The sequence below is a fragment of the Elephas maximus genome, chromosome 11 (genome assembly GCF_024166365.1).
Source record: "Elephas maximus indicus isolate mEleMax1 chromosome 11, mEleMax1 primary haplotype, whole genome shotgun sequence".
Lineage (NCBI taxonomy): Eukaryota > Metazoa > Chordata > Mammalia > Proboscidea > Elephantidae > Elephas > Elephas maximus.
This window is the reverse complement of record NC_064829.1, coordinates 87,673,127-87,694,572: the sequence shown is the minus strand read 5'-3', so window position 1 is coordinate 87,694,572 and position 21,446 is coordinate 87,673,127. Positions and strand designations below refer to the sequence as shown.

The 21,446-nt window shown below is 41.6% G+C and overlaps 1 protein-coding gene across 1 annotated transcript in view; it reads left to right on the top strand.

Annotated features, from left to right (window-relative positions):
- The first annotated feature begins 2,120 nt into the window (after window positions 1-2,120).
- ZSCAN22 (zinc finger and SCAN domain containing 22) overlaps window positions 2,121-21,446 on the top strand; it is a 202,727-nt gene continuing 183,401 nt past the window's right edge. The window contains exon 1 of the mRNA XM_049900407.1: window positions 2,121-2,130. The gene's annotated coding sequence lies outside the window, so the exon portion shown is untranslated. The remainder of the gene's footprint in view (window positions 2,131-21,446) is intronic.

Sequence of the window (21,446 nt, the reverse complement as noted above, 5' to 3'; positions counted from 1 at the left end):
AAGAACGCATTCCCGCTGACCCCTTGATTTTTGCCTGGTGAGAACTACGTACGACTTCTGAACTAGAGAACTGTAAGATGATAACTTTGTGTTAAACCACTAGGTTTATGGTAATTTGTTATGGCAGGAATAGAAAATTAATATACCCAATAAGGTGGAATGTGGCAACCTGGGGCAGGATGCTGCCCTAACAAAAACCTAAAACCTGTGGCATGGACTTAAAGGAAATAGATACCTTGGACTAGAAAACTGGAGACCATGTTATGCGGCAGCAAAACATTTGCAAAATTGTTGCCTGCAATAACTTGGAAGGCCAACCCCATGCTGGGCCTCTAGGGGAAGTGAGTGACCAATTCCAAACAAAAGATGAAACAAGGCTTTGAGCAATCAAGACCCACAAAAACTTAACAGTTAAACAATGGAACTGAGCCTGTAAAAAACATCAGTGTAAGGGTTATCTAGTGTTGCTTGCTGTAACAGAAATACAAGTGGATAGCTTTAACAAACAGATTTATTCTTTCAAAGTCTAGGAGGCTAGAAGTCCAAATTCAGGAAGCCAGCTCCTGAAGAATGCTTTCTTTCTCTGTTGCTCTGCGGAAGGATCCTTGTCATCAATCTTCCCCTGATCTAGGAGCTTCTCAGCACAGGGACGCAGGGTCCAAAGGACACACTCGGCTCCTGGCATTACTTTCTTGGTGGTATGAGGTCCGCCTCCTCTCTGCTCAATTCTCTCTTTCATGTCTCAAAAGAGACTGATTCAAGATACAACCTAGTCCTGTAGATTGAGTCCTGCCTCATTAACATAACTGCCTCTAATCCTGCCTGCCTTATTTACATCATAGAGGTTAGGATTTACAACTTTTAGGATAATCACAACCGATCACAAAATGGTGGACAACCACACAATGTTGGGAATCATGGCTTAGCCAAGCTGATACACACTTTGGGCGACACAATTCCATCCATAACATTCACCCTTTGTTGTTGTTGTTAGGTGCTGTCAAGTCGGTTTCAACTCATAGCAACCCTATATACAACAGAATGAAACACCGTCCAGTCCTGTGCCATCCTCGCAATTGTTGTTATGCTTGAGCCTATCATCACAGTGACTGAATCCATCTATATTGTTGAGGGTCTTCCTCTTTTTCACTGACCCTCTACTTTACCAAGCATGATGTCCTTCTCCAGGGCCTCTCCAGATAATGTGCAAAGTATGTGAGACAAAGTCTTGCCATCCTTGCTTCTAAAAAGCATTCTGTCTGTAATTCTTCCAAGACAGATTAGGTCATTCTTCTGGCAGTCCATGGTATATTCAATATTTTTTGCCAACATCATAATTCAAAGGCATTAATTCTTCTTCAGTCTTTATTCATTGTTCAGCTTTCACATGCAATTGAAAACATCACGGCTTGGGTCAGGTGCACATCAGTCCTCAAAGCGACATCTTTCCTTTTAAACAATTTAAAGAGGTGTTTTGCAGGAGATTTGCTGCTGCTTCCATGGGTGTTGATTGTGGATCCAAGTAAAATGAAATCCTTCACAATTTCAGTCTTTTCTCCTATCAAAATGTTGCTTATTTGTCCAGTTGTGAGCATTTTTGTTTAATACATGTTAAGGTGTAATCCAAACCAAAGGCTGTAGTCCTTCATCTTCATCAATAAGTGCTTCAAGTCCTCTTCACTTTCAGCATGTAAGGTTGTGTCATCTGTATATCACAGGTTGTTAACAAGTCTTCGTCCAATCCTCACACCCCATTCTTCTTCATATAGTTCAGCTTCTCAGATTATTTGCTCAGCATACAGATAAAATAAGTATGGTGAAAAGATACAACGCTGACGCACACCCTTCCTGATTTTAAAGCCACACAGTATCCCCTCGTTCTGTTCAACCTGAAGGGCTCATCTTCCGGCACTATATCAGACAATGTTTTGCTGCTATTCATAAGGTTTTCGCTGGCTAATTTTTTCAGAAGTAGATCACCAGGTCCTTCTTCCTGGTCTGTCTTAGCCTGGAAGCTCAGCTGAAACCTGTCTACATTGGGTGACCTTGCTGGTATTTGAAATACCAGTGGCATAGCTTCCAACATCACAGCAACACACAAGCCACCACAGTAAGACAAACTGACGGACTGTAGGAGTACTTCTGACAGTCCATGGTATATTCAGTATTGTTCATCAACACCATAATGTATTTATTTACTTTTATTGTGCTTTAAGTGAAAGTTTACAAATTAAGTCAGTCTCTCATACAAAAATTTATATACACCTTGCTATGTAATACTAGTTGCTCTCCCCCTAATAAGTCAGCACACTCCTTCTCTCCACCCTGTATTCCCCATGTCCATTTAGCCAGATTCTGTCGCCCTCTGCCTTCTCATCTTCCCTCCAGACGGGAGCTGCCCACATATTCTCAAGTGTCTACTTGAGGCAAGAAGCTCATTCCTCACCAGTATCATTTTCTATCTTATACTTGCGCCCAATCTGTCTGAAGAGTTGGCTTTGGGAACGGTTCCAGTCTTGGGCTAACAGAAGGTCTGGGGACCATGACCTCCTGGGTCCTTCTAATCTTGGTCAGACCATTAAGTCTGGTCTTTTTATGAGAATTTAAGGTCTAGCATCCCACTGCTCTCCTGCTCCATCAGGGATTCTCTGTTGTGTTCCCTGTCAGGGCAGTCATCGTTTGTAGCTGGGCATCATCCAGTTCTTCTGGTCTCAGGTTGATGTAGTCTCCGATTTATGTGGCCCTTTCCATCTCTTGGGCTCATAATCGCCTTGTGTCTTTGGTGTTCTTCATTCTTCTTTGCTCCAGGTGGGTTGAGACCAGCTGATGCATCTTAGATGGCCGCTTGCTAGCGTTTAAGACCCCAGACGCCACTCACCAAAGTGGGATGCAGAATATTTTCTCAATACATTTTCTTATGCCAGTTGACTTAGATGTCCCCTGAAACCATGGTCCTCAGACCCCTAGCCCTGCTACTCTGGCCTTTGAAGCATTCGGTTTATTCAGGAAGCTTCTTTGCTTTTGGTATAGTCCAGTTGTGCTCACCTCTCCTGTATTGTGTGTTGTCTTTCCTTTCACCTAAAATAGTTCTTGTCTACTGTCCAATTAGTGAATACCCCCTCCCACCCTCTTTCCCCACCCTCATAACAATAAAAGTATATATTCTTCCGTTTAAACCATTTCTTGAGTACTTATAATAGTGGTCTCATACAATATTTGTCCTTTTGCACCTGACTAATTTCACTCAGCAAAATGCCTTCCAGATTCCTCCATGTTATGAAATGTTTTACGGATTCATCATTGTTCTTTATCAATGTGTAGTATTCCATTGTGTGACTATACCATAATTTATCCATTCATCCGTTGATGGGCACCTTGGTTGCTTCCATCTTTTTGCTATTGTAAACAGTGCTGCAATGAACACGGGTGTGCATATATCTGTTTATGTAAAGGCTTTTATTTCTCTAAGACATATGCCAAGGAGTGGGATTGCTGGATCATATGGTACTTCTATTTCTAGCTTTTTGAATTCTAGGTGGAGGCCCTCGGTCCTGGGTTTCAGCTCTACCTTCCAAATCAATTTCCAAAGTGGTTATACCATTTTACATTCCCACCAGCAGTATATAAGTGTTCCAATCTCTCCACAGCCTCTCCAACATTTATTATTTTGTGTTTTTTGGATTAATGCCAGCCTTGTTGGAGTGAGATGGAATCTCATTGTAGTTTTGATCTGCGTTTCTCTAATGGCTAATGATCGTGAGCATTTCCTCATGTATCTGTTATCTGCCTGAATGTCTTCTTTGGTGAAGTGCCTGTTCATATCCTTTGCCCATTTTTTGTGTATAATTTTTATTGTGCTTTAAGTGAAAGTTTACAAATCAAGTCAGTCTCTCACACAAAAACCCATATACACCTTGCTACACACTCCCAATTACTCTCCCCCTAATGAAACAGCCTGCTCTCTCCCTCCAGCTTCTAACCCCCTCCACCCTCTCATCTCCCTCCAGGCAGGAGATGCCAACATAGTCTCAAGTGTCCACCTGATCCAAGGAGCTCACTCCTCACCAGCATCCCTCCCCAACCCATTGTCCAGTCCAATCCCTGTCTGAAGAGTTGGCTTCGGGAATGGTTCCTGTCCTGGGGCAACAGAAGGTCTGGGGGCCATGAACACCGGGGTCCTTTCAGTTTCAGTCAGACCATTAAGTCTGGTCTTATGAGAATTTGGGGTCTGCAGCACACTGCTCTCCTGCTCCCTCAGGGGTTCTCTGTTGTGTTCCCTGTCAGGGCAGTCATCGGTTGTAGCCGGGCACCATCTAGTTTTTCTGGTCTCAGGATGATGTAGTCTCTGGTTCATGTGGCCCCTTCTGTCTCTTGGGCTCATAATCGCCTTGTGTCTTTGGTGTTCTTCATTGTCCTTTGATCCAGGTGGGTTGAGACCAACTGATGCACCTTAGATGGCTGCTTGCTAGCGTTTAAGACCCCAGACGCCACTCTTCAAAGTGGGATGCAGAATGTTTTGTTAATAGATTTTATTATGCCAATTGACTTAGATGTCTCCTGAAACCATGGTCCCCAGACCCCTGCCCCTGCTACACTGGCCTTCAAAGCATTCAGTTTATTCAGGAAACTTCTTTGCTTTTGGTTTAGTCCAATTGTGCTGACCTCCCCTGTATTGTGCGTTGTCTTTCCCTTCACCTAAAGTAGTTCTTATCTACCATCTAATTAGTGAATGCCTCTCTCCCACCCTCCCTCCCTCTCCCCTCATAACCATGAAAGAACGTTTTCTTCTCAGTTTAAACTATTTCTCAAGTTCTTATAATAGTGGTTTATACAATATTTGTCCTTTTGCAACTGACTAATTTCACTCAGCATAATGCCTTTCAGGTTCCTCCATGTTATGAAATGTTTCACAGATTTCTCACGGTTCTTTATTGATGCATAGTATTCCATTGTGTGAATATACCGTATTTATTTATCCATTCTTCCGTTGATGGGCACCTTGGTTGCTTCCATCTTTTTGCTATTGTAAACAGTGCTGCAGTGAACACGGGTGTGCATATATCTGTTCGTGTAAAGGCTCTTATTTTTCTAGGATATATTCCAAGGAGTGGGATTTCTGGGTCGTATGGTAGTTCTTTTTTTTTTTTAATGGTAGTTCTATTTCTAGCTTTTTAAGGAAGCGCCAAATCAATTTCCAAAGTGGTTGTACCATTTTACATTCCCACCAGCAGTGTATAAGTGTTCCAATCTCTCCACAGCCTCTCCAACATTTATTGTTTTGTGTTTTTTGGATTAATGCCAGCCTTGTTGGGGTGAGATGAAATCTCATTGTAGTTTTGATCTGCGTTTCTCTAATGGCTAATGATCGTGAACATTTCCTCATATATCTGTTGGCTACCTGAATGTCGTCTTTAGTGAAGTGTCTATTCATATCTTTTGCCCATTTTTTAATTGGGTTATTTGTCTTTTTGCAGTTGAGTTTTTGCAGTATCATGTAGATTTTAGAGATCAGGCACTGATCAGAAATGTCATAGCTAAAAAGTTTTTCCCAGTCTGTAAGTAATCTTTATAGAAGTCCTTGGATGAGCATAGGTGTTCGATTTTTAGGAGCTCCCAGTTATCTAGTTTCTCTTCTGGTGTTTGTGCATTGTTAGTAATGTTTTGTATACTGTTTATGCCATGTATTAGGGCTCCTAACGTTGTCCCTATTTTTTCGTCCGTGATCTTTATCGTTTTACATTTTATATTTAGGTCTTTGATCCATTTTGAGTTAGTTATTGTGCATGGTGTGAGGTACGAGTCTTGTTTCATTTTTTTTGCAGATGGATATCCAGTTATGCCAGCATCATTTGTTAAAGAAACTATCTTTTCCCCATTTAACTGACTTTGGGCCTTTGTCAAATATCAGCTGCTCATATGTGAATGGATTTATGTCTGGATTCTCAATTCTGTTCTGTTGGTCTATGTGTCTGTTGTTCTACCAGTACCACACTGTTTTGACTACTGTGGCGGTATAATATGTTCTGAAATCAGGTAGTGTGAGGCCTCCCACTTTGTTCTTCTTTTTCAGTAATGCTTTACTTATCCGGGGCCTCTTTGCCTTCCATATGATGATTTTTTTCTCCGTCTCATTAAAAAATGTCATTGAAATTTGGATCAAAATTGCATTGTATCTATAAATCACTTTTGGTGGAAGACATTTTTACAATGTTGAGTCTTCCTATCCATGAGGAAGGTAGGTTTTTCCACTTATGTATGTCTCTTTTGGTTTCTTGTACTAGTGTCTTGTAGTTTTCTTTGTATAGGTCTTTTACATCTCTGGTTAGATTTATTCCTAAGTATTTTATGTTCTTGGGGGCTACTGTAAATGGTATTGATTTGGTGATTTCCTCTTTGATGTTCTCTTTGTTGGTGTAGAGGAATCCAACTGTTTTTTGTATGCTTATCTTGTATCCTGATCCTCTGCTGAACTCTACTATCAGTTTCAGTACTTTTCTTGAGGATTCTTCAGGGGTTTCTATGTATAAGATCATGTCTTCTGCACAAAGAGATACTTTTACTTCTTCCTTACCAATCTAGATGCGCTTTATTTCTTTATCTAGCCTAATTTTTCTGGCTAGGACCTCCAGCACAATGTTGAATAAGAGTGGTGATAAAGGGCATCCTTGTCTGGTTCCCAATCTCAAGGAGAATGCTTTCAGTCTCTCTCCATTTGGGATGATGTTGGCTGCTGGCTTTGTATAAATGCCCTTTATTATGTTGAGGAATTTTCCTTCTATTCCTATTTTGCTGAGAGTTTTTATCATGAATGGGTGTTGAACTTTGTCAAATGCCTTTTCTGCCTCAATTGATAAGATCATGTGGTTCTTGTCCTTTGTTTTATTAGTATGATGGATTACATTGATTGGTTTTCTAATGTTGAACCATCCCTGCATACCTGGTATGAATCCCACTTGGTCATGGTGAATTCTTTTTTTGATAAGTTGTTGAATTCTATTGGCTAGAATTTTGTTGAGGATTTTTGCATCTAAGTTCATGAGGTATATAGGTCTGTAATTTTCTTTTTTTGTGGTGTCTTTACCTGGTTTTGATATCAGGGATATGCTGGCTTCATAGAATGAGTTTGGGGTGTTCCATCCGTTTCTATGCCATGGAGCTTGTTTAGTAATAGTGGTGTTAACTCTCCTCTGAAAGTTTGGTAGAACTCTCCAGTGAAGCCATCAGGGCCAGGACTTTTTTTTGTTGGGAGTTTTTTAATTACCTTTTCAATCTCTTCTTTTGTTATGGGTTTATTTAGTTGTCCTACCTCTGTGTTAATTTAGGTATGTAGTCTGTTTCTAGAAATTTATCCAGTTCTTCTAGGTTTTCAAATTTGCAACACCATAATTTAAAGGCATCAATTCTTCTTCGGTCTTCTTTATTCATTGTCTAGCTTTCACATGCGTATGACGTGACTGAAAACACCATGACTTGGGTCAGGCAAACCATAGTCCTTAAAGTGACATCTTTGCTTTTTAACATTTTAAAGAGGTCTTTTGCAGCAGATTTGCCCAATGCAATGCAATTCCACCCTTTGCCCCCCCCAAATTTATGTCCTTGCCACATGTAGTACACATTCACCACAGCATATCATAGCAAAAGTCTTAAATCAACTCCAAGTCCAAAATCTCCTGGGGCAAATTCCTCTTCTTCTATGAAATCTAGAATATGAGCTATCTGCTTCCAAAGTACAATAGTGGAACAGGCACAAGGTAGACATTTCCATTACAAATGAAAGAAATTGGAGGGAAAAAAGGTATAACAGGCACCAAGCAAGTCAGCAGAACATATTACATTAGCTCTCAAGGTTTGAAAATAATCCTCTGTTCTCTGAGACCATTTAGGCAATGGCCCTGCCCTCCAGACTCTGGGTGTTGGCCACACTCTCTGAATTCTAGGTGGAGGCCCTGGGTCCTGGGTTTCAGCTCCACCTTCCAAGCCCACTGAAACGGCCACTCTGCTCCCTCGCATTTGGGCGGCCCCATTCTCCTAGCCCATTTGAGTGGCGACCCTTCCCCCTTGGCCCCAGCAGTTCCCATTTTTCTGCCCTTGGCAGCCCCATCTCCTCAGCCTTGGGCAGCGGATCTGGCCCCATCCTGCTGGCACTTGTGAAAGGCAGCCCCACAGTCTGGAACAGAGTTGAAAATCTGACTCTCTGAAACCTAGAAGGCCATGGCCCCACCCTGTGAGACCTGGTAGGCCATGGTTCCACCCTGTGAGACCCCAGGGGTTGCGGCCCTACCCTTTGAGACCAAGGCAGCTCTTCTTCCTGTGCTTCTTATCTCTTCAGCTTCCTTGGCCTCTTGGGCCAGCCTGGCATCTACCCTGCTCAGGCAGGTATTCCAAAGCTTTTAGCTCTACCAATAAGTGCCCTGAACTAGGGACACCTGCATAAATTTCTATGGTACTTAACTGCTGGACTTTCCGGGCTTGTCACATTGCATACTACCCTCGTTAATGCAGCAAGGGTGGAGGACATCTGAATAAGACAACTGACAACTTTGACTTAGTAGCTACATAAAGAATTTTGCAGCCTATAAATAAACCCAAAATTAAACCAAACCCTTTGCTGTCAAGTTGATTCCAACTCACAGCAACCCTGCAGGACAGAGTAGAACTGCCCCATAGGGTTTTCTAAGGAGCGGCTGGTGGATTCAAACTGCCGACCTTTTGATTAGTAGATGGCTCTTAACCACTGTGCCACAAGGGTTCCAGCCTATGAATAGAGGCTATATTCTTTTTTCTGATGCCCTTGGATTTTCACAAGGGGAAAAAAAACTCAGAAAATTACACTTTTCCACGCATCATTTTGATCATAATCCAAAAAAATTAGAAATCAAAACTATGTAGAAATTAACCAACTTTTCCTTAAGTAATCCCTGGATCAAACAAAATCTCAAAACTACAGTCATTAATTATCTAGAAAGTATAAAAAACCAATTGCCTGAAAATATTTTAAAAGTGAAGTTATTATCAAAGGAAAAAGCAGAGCTTTAAACATCTTTATTAGTAAAGATGAAAGATTAAAAATGTGAATTACTAAAATAGTAGTAAAAGAGCAGAATTAAACAACTTACAGAATTAATACAGATTAAAAACTGAAATAAGTAAATTGAAATCAACACAGTAGAAAGCAGAAATAAATCCAAACATTGGATCTTTGAATAGATCAATAAAATACATCATTCCTTAAGGAATTAAAAAAGCAAACACTGAATGCAAAGTTATAATCACAGACAAAGAAGAATACAATAACTGTAAAACAATATTATGCATAATTCTACTTTCAAAAGTTTCTCCTTAAAAATAAAAAATTACTCATTTTGTAAAGCAATCATAACCTTAGTCCCCAAACCTCATGAAACACAAAAGTAAAAAATGCGGCCTACAGACCAGTCTTTGAAAATATACATGCAAAAATGCTAAACAGAATCCAGTAAAACCAAGTAGGGTTTACTCCAGGAATGTGAGTACACTGCGATCACTTTTACACGGCCTTTCTTGCGCTGGTCTAGTAACTCCCACTCAAGTGATTGGGTAGGACTATACAAACAAGGTAATTGTGGCCCACCAAGGGATTGGATAGCTTGCTAATAGTGCAAATAAACTTCAGGGCACTTGTGTGGGTGTGGTACCATACAAATAAGGTCTATGGAACCCTAACTAAGGCAATGGTCAGTTTTGCCATCCCAGAGGAGGGACAAGAAGCTCTCACCATCACCAAGAAAGAAGATCCATGAGTGAAGCAAGTCTTTTGGACCTGAGAGCCCTTCGCTGAGAAGCTCCTGGAACCAGGAGACCAAGAGAGCTATAACACTGAAGCAGCAGCACAGAATTGGAGGCGAGGCAGAAGACTGGCAGGATACAGCCCGGCCCATGGAGCAAGAAAGCTGAGCTCCTTCAGGCAGGAGGCTTGCTGGCAAAGTGAGGTGCCTCCAGGCACTTGGTTGAGCTAGATTTACCTACCGAGCTAGAGCTGAGTGCCTTTGGACTGAGGCTTACTGGCAGAGTGAGGTGCCTCCGGCACTTATTGGCAGAGCTAAAAGAGTTTTGTAACACTTGCCCGAGCAGCACAGAGGCTGAGGGGCCAGAGAGAGGTGTGGCTGTGGCCACAGTTGAGAAGAAGCTATCCTGATGGAAGAACTGTATCCTGAGTGTTTCTGAACTTGAATTGTAATCTGTTACTTCCCTAATAAATCCCATAATTCTGAGTATTGTCTTTGAATTCTGTGTGACCATTGCAACGAATTATCAAACCCAGCAGAAAAGTAGAGAGTGCCATGGGAGGGACGGCTGGTGTCAGAATTGGTAATGATAGCAAAGAGAGAAGGCATGTCTGACCTCTGCCTCGTAGGAATCAGCCTTGGCCTGTTCATCTTGACTCGCCTTCCTCCTTGCGAAGTTAGAGGAGGTCAGATGCCTCCACCATGCCATTTTACAGCGATTATTTTTTTTTTATAATTTAGCATCAGAAAATCTGGCAAAATAACTCATTTCATCAATAAATTACAGAAGAAGAAAACTACGTTTTACCAATTAATGCCAAAAATTGAGCACTTGCTCCCAATCAAATGGAGAGGCGGTATATGGTGTCATGTTTAAAGGCACAATCAACAGAGCTGGCTATTTGGTGACAAATCCTGTCTTTTCCACTTGCTAGCTGTGTGACTCTGTGTTACTTAACCCTCTGTGGGCATCAGTTGCTTCATGCATGAAATGAAAATAATGTTGTAAGAAATAGATGGAGGTAACAAAACCAAAGAATTTAGAACAGTGCCTGCCACAAAGCATTGTTCTTAGGTGCCGTCGAGTTGGTTCCAACTCATAGCGACCCTATGTACAACAGAACAAAACACGGCCCGGTCCTGCGCCATCCTCACAATCCTTGCTATGCTTGAGCCCACTGTTACAGCCATTGTATCAATCCATCTCATTGAGGGTCTTCCTCTTTTTCTCTGCTGACCCTCTACTTTACCAAGCATGTGTCCTTCTCCAGGGACTGATCCCTCCTAATAACATGTCCAAAGTATGTGGGACATAGTCTCGCCATCTTTGCTTCTAAGGACCATTCTAGTTGCACTTCTTCCAACACAGTTTTGTTCATTCTTTTGGCAGTCCGTGGTATATTTAATATTCTTTGCCAACACCACAATTCAAAGGCATCAATTCTTCTTCAGTGTTCCTTATTCATCATGCAGCTTTCACATGCATATGAGGCGACTGAAAACATCATGGCTTAGGTCAAGCACACCTTAGTCTTCAAGGTGACATCTTTGCCTTTTAACACTTCAAAGAGGTCCCTTGCAGCAGATTTGCCCAACGCAATATGTCTTTTGATTTCTTGACTACTGTTTCCATGGGTGTTGATTATGAATCCAAGTAAATGAAATCTTTGACAACTTCTATCTTTTCTTGGTTCATCACGATGTTGCTTATTGGTCTTTTGTTTTCTTTATGTTGAGGTGTAATCCATACTGAAGGCTGTAGTCTTTGATCTACATCAGTAAGTGCTTCAAATCCTCTTCACTTTCACATAGTAGGTGCTCAATAAGTATTAAGCATTGCTGTTATTTTGTATTATAAAATCTTGGAGCAAAATACTGACAGAAAAAACTTAACAGTACAGTTTACTTACCAAAATCTAAAATCGAGCATCATACTAAAAAGCAAAATGCTAAAGTTTAGTTGTGCTTAATCTCCTGCTTATGCTACAGAGACAGCCTGGCCTGGCTTGCCCCTCGCCAGCTCTGTGACCTTGATTGAGTTATTTAACTTGGGCTTCAGGATCTTCATCTATACAATAAGTGAGCTAATATATGTTAGGTGCTTAGAACAGTGCTTAGCACATAATAAACCAAAACCAAACCCGTTGTTATCATCAATTTTGACCCACAAGACAGAGCAGAACTGCTCCACAGGGTTTCCAAGGCTGTAATACTTACAGAAGCAGACTGCCACATCTTTCTCCCAAAGAGCGGCTGGTGAATTCGAACCACTGACTTTTCAGTTAGCAGCCAATCGATTAACCGCTGTGCCACCAGGGCTCCTTAGCACATAATACCCAAAACAAAACCTGTTGCCGTCAAGTCCATTCTGACTCAATAGGACAGAATAGGACTGCCCCATAGGGTTTCCAAGGAGTGGCTGGTGGATTCAAACTGCTGACCTTTTGGTTAGCAGCCAAGCTCTTAATCACTGTGCCACCAGGGCTCTAGCACATAATGAGTACTCCATAAATACCAACTAGTACCATTGCTATTTTTACTCATCATTAATATTTGACATTGTTTAGAGAGTCTAGCTATTGAAACTAATTAGAAAATGTAGTAATTAGTAAAAATACTGGTAATTGGATTATCTTGAGCTGCAAATATTATATATAGACTCATATGCTTAAGACTACAGTTATACCCACAGAAGGCCACCCACTGAACATATGTTCTTCATTGTTAGAATGCTTTGTTATTTTGTGGGTTTTTTTTTTAATCGTGTTAAAATAAATATAATAGAAATTTTGCCATTTTAACCATTTCTTTGGTTTTTAAAACATGAACTTTATAGATCATTTGTCTTTCTCAATGTCATGTTCTCAAAACTCTCTAAAGCATTTTTTAAAAGAAAACTATAAGTGGGAAAAGTCTTAAGTTACATTTCAAATACAACGGATGGACCACCATAAGTGTGAATGTTTTAGAAAGTGCACCAAGTGTCAACAAATAGACATATTTTGGATGTTTCTGGCACTAAAGTTCACAGGGTGATAACTGGTGCAAGCCATTCTCTGACACAACAGTCTTCTGAATTTGTTTTCACATTTCATGTGACACGCGGTATTTTTATGTTTATTCCTGGCTTTTGCTAAGGGTTGTGTAATGAGTGTGCAAAAAGTTGAGAAAGTGATTAAGTGAGGAGAGCAGTTACAATGGAAAAGGTTACAGTATCCAAAGTCACTGTTAGCAACCATATTGTTTAGTGATCAGAAAGCTATACTTTAAACATCTGACATCCTTATATCAAAGTTTATTCATTACACATGGGCATTTTACTGTGTTTTGCTGCATTTTATTGTATTTTAGTTATGTTGCAGGGAACTGATTGGGCTGGGAAATAAGCTGGTTAAAGGCAGAGTGTCTGACAGGCAAGAATGCATTACTCACACTAAGCACCTGGGGTATTAAAAGCTTATCAGCCCAAGAGACAGAAAACCCAAAAACCCAGTGCCATTGAGTCAACTCCAACTCATAGCGAACCTATAAGACAGAGTAGAACTGGCCCATAGAGTTTCCAAGGAGAAACTCTATGACAGAAAGGACCACATAAATCAGAGACTACATCAGCCTGAGACCAGAAGAACTAGGTGGTGCCTGGCCACAACTGATGACTGCCCTGACAGAGAACATAACAGACAACCTCTGAGGGAACAGGAGAGCAGTGGGATGCAGACCCCAAATTCTAGTAATAAGGCCTGACTTAATGGTCAGACTGAGACTAGAAGGGCCCTGGAGGTCATGATCCCCAGACCTTCTGTTAGCCCAAGACTGGAACCATTCCCAAAACCAACTCTTCAGACAGGGATTGGACCAGATAATGGGATAGAAAAAGATGCTGGTGAAGAATGAGCTTCTTGGATCAAGTAGACACTTGAGACTATGTTGGCATCTCCTATCTGGAGGGGAGATGAGAGGGCAGAGGGGGTCAGAAGCTGGCGAAATGGACACGAAAAGAAAGAGTGGAGGGAAGGAGCGGAGTGTGTCATTAGGGGGAGAGCAATTAGGAGTATATAGCAAGGCATATATAAATTCTTGTACGAGAGACTGACTTGATTTTAAACTTTCACTTAAAGCACAAAAAAAAAAAAAGCTTATGAGCGGCCATCAAAGATACTCCACTGGTGTCACCCCATCTGGAGCAAGGGAGAATGGAGAAAAATCAAAGACACAAGGGAAACATTAGTTCAAAGGACTAATGTACCAAAACTACCACGGCTTCCACCAGACTGAGTCTAGCACCAAAAGATGGTGCCCAGCTACCACCACCAACTGCTCTCACAGGGATCACAATAGAGGGTCCCAGGAAGAGCTGCAGAAAAATGTAGAACAAAAGTCTAACTCAAAAAAAGAAAAAAGACCAGACTTTACTGATCTGACAGAGACTGGAGAAACACTGAGAGTATGGCCTCTGGACACCCTTTTAGCTCCAAAATGAAGTTACTCCTGAGGGTCACCCTCAGCCAAAGATTAGACAGGCCCATAAAACAAAATAAAACTAAATGGGCACACCAGCCCAGGAGCAAGGATGAGAAGGCAGGAGGCAACTGGAAAGCTGGTAATAGGGAACCTAAGGTTGAGAAGGTTGAGTTCTGACATGTCGTAGGGTTGGTAACCAGTGTCACAAAATAATGTGTATATTAATTGCTTTTGAGAAGCTAGTTTGATCTGTAAACCTTTATATAAAGTACAATTAAAAAAGAAAAGAATGCATTACTCACATCTCAAAAAACCCATTCCCATCAATTCCGACTCATAGTGAGCCTATAGGACAGAGTAGAACTGCCCCACAGAGTTTCCAAGAAGTGCCTGGTGCATTCAAACTGCCAGCCTTTTGGTTAGCAGCCGTAGCACTTTAACCACTACACCACCGGGGTTTCCTTATTCACATTAAGTGTATGTAAGAAGGTAAAATGGCTGGATGGGGGAAAGGTAAACTAAACTCAGCAACTTTTTTCTATTCTATCAATAGCCAATTAAAAAATAGAAGTTACACATTGTTTCCATTTTTTCAGTTGTTTTCTTAAATTTTAACATGGGTAAATTGCAAACTTAAATACAGCAACAGGGAAATAGTGATGCTGTGGTATGTATGACGGAGCAGTATAGAGCAGCTAAAAGAACTAATTTGCACACTAGATAGATCCAAACCAAACGCACTGTCATCAAGTCTATTCCGACTCATAGCGCGACCCTAAAGGACAGAGAACTGTCCGATAGAGTTTCCAAGGAGCGCCTGGTAGATTCGAACTGCCGACCTCTTGGTTAGCAGCCATAGCACTTAACCACTATGCCACCAGGGTTTCCACAAGATGTACAGTTCTCCCCAAAGCAAACTGAGTGTAAAAAGCAAGTTGTGCACTGATGCACATACGATAAAATTTACATGGAAAATAACACAAAATTTGTACACTATACAAAGATGTATGCATACAGAGTAAAAAAAAAATCAAAACATGGGCCAGAAAGGTATCCTCCAACCTCAGGAAACTGCACCTGTGGAGAAGAAGTGAAATGAGACTGGGGAGAGATAAAGAGCACCCCAACTACATTTGTGGTGATTGATGTCCAGATCAAATTAAAACCTGAAAATCTGACCTTCACCAGTTGCCGTGGAGCTGCTCTGATTCGTGGTGACTCCAAGTATTTTAGAGTAGGACTGCGCTCCATAAGGTTTTCAATGGCTGTGATCTGAGGTAGATAGCCAGGTCTTTCTTCCGAGGCACCTCTGGGGTTATTCGAACGGTCAACCTTCGGTGCTTAACCGTTTGCGTTACCAAGGGCTGCATCACAGCCACAAAAAAGATTTTGCGGCAGTCTGGCCCTGGACATTCTCGGCTATGCCGCTTCCTCAGACCAAACGCTCCCTGTATACTGGCAAAGGAAGTGCCCTGGCTGCAAAACGAGCAAGGCCATTCTCTCCTTTGCGGTTCCCCTCCCCCACAACGGCGGATGTCAACCTCGCCACTGCGCACGCGTGCCCGCTCCTCCCCCCCCCCCACCGCCGCTGCGCATGCGCGCCCGTTCCCAGGCCCATCGTGGACTGTGTTCGACCCCGCAGCGTACAAAGGGAGGTGACACTGAGTCTTGGCTGTCAAGGTCTTCGAGGCGCTCAGAGCGGCTGCGAGGGGCGCCGGGCTGTGAAATGACCCTTCAGGTGAAACGAAAAAGCGTCCGCGGTGTTCATACTTTGGGCAACAGACTGAGAAGAACCTAAAAACAGCATTCTCGCTGCCTTTCACGTTTTGAAGGCACACCGTGGAGCCCTGAACCTGGACAGTAGGGGGCAGTAGATACCTATTTATTCTGTGACTGACGTTTACTTTATGCCAGTTCAGGTATTCATGTAATACATAGTATTTCCTAACACAAGGAAAAATGAGTGACTTACAGAGAGTTTGTAAAGAAACTACTGAGAGGTAATTCCCAAGCCAGAGGTGTGAACCTTCAAATAATAAAATTCATTAGATTTATTTTTCCCCAACATTTTATTTAAAAAATTTTTTGAACATGCAGGAAAGTTGAAAGAATTGTGTGAATGCCTGCCTATACACTCATTTCCTGGATTCCCGAGTTAACTGTCGACATACGTGCTTTATCATTATCCATGTATCCATTATTGGATTTATCAAGCTGACCATGCACCATGGGGTTAAGAGTGTAACTCCGGATTCAAGATTACGTGGCCTCCACCTCAGATTAGCCCGGAATGCTTTCTAGCTCCATAACCTGAGTCAAGGTACTTGAACTCTAAAACTGAGTTTCTTCATTTGAAAATTGAATTAGAGTATATAATGTAGAGAGAGGTTTGTGTGAGGACAGAATTAGCCAACGCCTGAGTACTTAGCTTACCACCTGGAATGCAGTAAACCCTGAATGTGAATTCGCTGTTGTTACTACTAAGGCACTTGTAAGAAGAACTGGTAACAGTGAAATTCCTATGTGTTAAGTCGAATGGTATGAACATTTTACAAGTTTTGTTTATTATGAAATTCCCCTTCACACCCCATCCACTAGCAGTGTGGGGAATGCCACTGTGCCACTGTCACCCATGTTCACCATAAAAAAAAAAAGGACCCTTAAATTCTTCAAGCGTTTCCTATCTGTATGCATTTTCTGTTGCTGCATGTTGTTAGGGTAAAAACGTCACAAAGTTTCATAAAGCAAAAAGAAAGTTTTATTTGCCATATATTAAAAAAGGCAAAAGTGGGAAGCAAACAAGCATGCTGCCACAGCTAATGTCTGCCTGAGTCCAAGGAATGTTACAGAATCATCAGTATATATTAACATCACAAATGGGTAAAATCATTGAAAGCTTCACCTCTTCACCAATTGGCTAAAAACTGCTAGGCCAAAGTGATTCTACATTTTGAATCATCTTTCTTAATAATTGTTGGTACAGGTTTCAGTTAGGAGGGTCTTCATTGGTCCAACAAACTTTCCATTCACTAAATGAAACCCTGGTGGTGTAATGTTCAACAGCTATGGCTGCTAACCAAGAGGTAAGCAGTTCAAATCTACCAGGTGCTCCCTGGAAACTCTATGGGGCAGTTCTACTCTGTCGTATAGGGTGGCTATGAGTTGGAATCCACTGGATGGCAACGGTTTTTTGTTTGTTTTTTGGTTTAAATGCTAATAGAAAAAGATAAGAGTGGAAAGTCTCTTCTGCTCTGTTTGATTGGTTTATGTAAAAGGTTCCCTAAAAGCTACTTTCCAAGATTGGCCTGACTATTGTCTTTATACCTTGGATACAACTGGTATGTCCTTGTGAGTCCAGCATAATACTGGTATTCTCTGCTTTCAGCCAGGATCCATCTGAAATCAGCAATGATATCCCTGATTCCACATCCTCTTCTGAATCTGGCCTGAATCTCTGGAAGTTCCCTGTTGATACACTACTGCAGCTGCTTTTGAATGATCTTCAACAAAATTTTGCTTGCGCGTGATATTAATGATATTGTTTGATAATTTCCACATTCAGTTGGATCACCTGTCTTGGGAATAGGCGTAAATATGGATCTTTTCCAGTTGCTTGGCCAGGTAGCTGTCCTCCAAATATCTTGGCTTAGACAAGCAAGCACTTCCAGAGCTGCATCCGTTTGTTGAAACATATCAATTGATATTCCATCCATTCCAGAGCCGTGTTTTTTGTCAATGCCTTCAGTGCAGCTTAGACTTCTTCCTTCAGTACCATCGGTTCCTGATCATATGCTACTTCTTGAAATGGTTGAACGTTGACTAATTCCTTTTGGTATAATGACACTGTGTATTTCTTCCATCTTCTTTTGATGCTTCCTGTGTCGTTTAATATTTTCCCCATAGAATCCTTCACTACTGCAATTTGAGGCTTGAATTTTTTCTTCGGTTCTTTCAGTTTGAGAAACGCCGAGCATGTTCTTCCCTTTTGGTTTTCTATCTCCAGCTCTTTGCACATGTCATTATAATACTTTGTCTTCATAAACCATCCTTTGAAATGTTCTGTTCAGTTCTTTTACTTCCATTATTTCTTCCTTTTGCTTCTTTATTGCTTAAGAAGAAGCTGCTTAATGTTCAAGAGCAAGTTTCAGAGTCTCCTTTGACATCCATATTGGTCTTTTCTTTCTTTCCTGTCTTTTCAATGACCTCTTTTCTCGTGTATGATGTCCTTGATGTCATTCCACAACTCGTCTGGTTTTCGGTCATTAGTATTCAACACGTCAAATCTACTCTTGAGATGGTTTCTAAATTCAGGTGTGATATACTCAAGGTCATATTTTGGCTCTTGTGGACTTGCTCTGATTTCCTTCAGTTTCAGCCTCAACTTGCATATATGAGCAATTGATAGTCTGTTCCACAGTCGGCCCCTGACATTGTTCTGACTGATGATATTGAGATTTTCCATCGTCTCTTTCCACAGATGCAGTCAGTTTGATTCCTGTATATTTCCATCTAGCGAGGTCCATGTGTATAGTCACCATATATGTTGGTGAAAAAAGGTATTTGCAATAAAGAAGTTGGCCTTGCAAAATTCTATTATGTGATCTCCAGCATCGTTTCTGTCACTAAGGCCATATTTTCCAACTACCGGTCTTTCATCTTTGTTTCCAACTTTTGCATTCCAATCACCAGTAATTATCAGTGCTTCCTGATTGCATGTTCGATCAGTTTCAGACTGCAGAAGCTGGTAAAAATCTTCAGTTTCTTCATCTTTGGCCTTAGTGGCTGGTGCATAAATTTGAATAATAGTCGTATTAACTGGTCTTCCTTGTATAAGGCATATGGATATTATCCTATCACTGACAACGTTGTACTTCAGGATAGATCTTGAAATGTTCTTTTTGACAGTGAATGCAACGCCATTCCTCTTGAAGTTGTCATTCCAGGCATAGACCATATGATTGTCCCATTCAAAATGGCCAATACCAGTCCATTTCAGCTCACTAATGCCTAGGATATCGATGTTTTATGCATTCCATTTCATTTTTGATGATTTTCAATTTTCCTAGATTCATACTTTGTACATCCCGGGTTCTGATTATTAATGGATGTTTGCAGCTGTTTCTTCCCATTTTGAGTCATGCCACATCAGCAAATGAAGGTCCCAAAAGCTTAACTCCATCCACATTAAGGTCAACTCTACTTTGAGGAGGCAGCTCTTTCCCTAGTTGTCTTTTGAGTGCCTTCTAACCTGAGGGGCTCATCTTCCGGCACTGTATCAGATAGTGTTCCACTGCTATTCATAAGGTTTTCACTGGCTAATTGTTTTCAGAAGTAGACTGCCAGGTTCTTCTTCCTAGCCTATCTTAGTCTGGAAGTTCAGCTGAAACCTATCCTCCATGGGTGACCCTGCTGTTTTCTGAATACCAGTGGCATAGCTTCCAGCATCACAGCAAGACGCAAGCCCCCACAGTATGACAAAACTGATTTCTAGTCTCTGAAGGCCAGAAGCTGCCTTGGCTGTAGCAAAGTTCATCAGTGCTTTCTTGGATTCCAGGACAAATTCTTTTCTTTCTTCAACTATTTATAGTAAGCATTTACTAATAACAGCTAAAAGATCCTTATTTGGAACATCTGTATTTTGGGATACATTTCTTCTTAGTGGTTTTCTTCCTTTGTGCCCTATTTAAGATCATACCATATATAAATTTTTCTTGTTTTATTTTCACATGTAATAAAACAGCCCTGGTGGCATGATGGTTAAGCGCTTGACTGCTAACCAGAAGTTCAGCGGCTTGAACCCACAAGTTGCTCTGTGGGAGAAAGGTGTGGCAGTCTGCTTCTGTAAAGATTACAGCCTTGGAAACCCGGTGGAGCAGTTCTACTCTGTCTACAGGGTCGCTATGAGTTGGAATCGACTCAAGGACAACAGGTTTGTTTGTTTTGGATTATCATGTAGTATTATGTCGATTAAAGACTGTGACCATTCCCTGATTGACAGTGAGCCACAAGAAAAAACTCTTGTTTGCATTGCTACTGGGAATATGTACCAGTGATCTATTGCCACGATAATGCTGTGCAACAAACTTCCCCCAAAATTCAGTGGCTTAAAACAATAGTCATTTATTCTTGCTCTTGCATCCGCAGGTAAAAAAAGAAGCCTGTAGACTAGGTATCTGCAAGTAAAAAAATGAAGCCTCTAGATCATTCATCTGCTGATCTAGACTGGCCCCTGCTGGTCTTCAGGCTGTGGGTGGAGATCAGATCTATACCATTTGTCTCATCCTCCTTGGACCAGTGGGTTAGTCAGGTCTTGTTCTTCTCATGGTGATGGCAGAAGTACAAGAGGGGAAGTCCTGCCACATAAGCACATTTCATACCTCTACTCACAACTGGGAACACCTCATTTGCCAGAGCAAGCCTCATGGCTTAGCCACAGACAAGGGCCGGAGAGATGTATTTTTTATCCATTGCTGCTGTGGTGCAATTAATTACTTTTGTGTGTGGCCTTTCTAGCCATGGTCTTGTAACTCCCACTTATGTGACTGTGTGATAGGGTAATTGTGGTCTACCAGTTGGGATTGGTTAAGTTCTGCCTTAAAAGAGAGCCAATTCTAGAGCCGAGGGGAAGAGCCCACTACCACCAAGACGACCAGCAGCAGAGACCTGGCAGCAGGAGATGGCACAGTGGGCTTCCTGGCCCACAGAGAAAGCTGAGTGCCTTTGGGCAGAATTTGAGGGCCAGGGAAAGGTGTGCCTTTGAGCACAGCTGGGGAGAGCCTATCTTGATGGAAGACCTGTATCCTGAGTGTTCTTGAGCCTGAATTGTAACTGTTACTTCCCTAATAAACCGCATAATTGTGAGTATGGTCTGTGAGTTCTGTGTGGCCATTACAATGAATTATCAAATCCAGTAGAGAGTGCTGTGGGAGGGACAGTTGGTGTCAGACTTGGTAAAGATGGTGGAGAGAGGAGGCTTGTCTGGCCTCCACCTCATGGGAATCAACCTTGGGCCTTTGATCCTGATTCTCCTTCCTCCTTGTGGGGCTGGAGGAGGTCAGACATTGCCCCCAAGCCGTTTTTACCGCTGCATAACAATTTACCCCAAAACTTAGTGGCTTAAAACAGGAGCTGGCAATTTTTTGTCTGTAAAGTGCCAGATAGGCTTTGTGAGCCATATAGTATGTGACATGACTGCTTAAAAACATGAAATCAACTATAGAC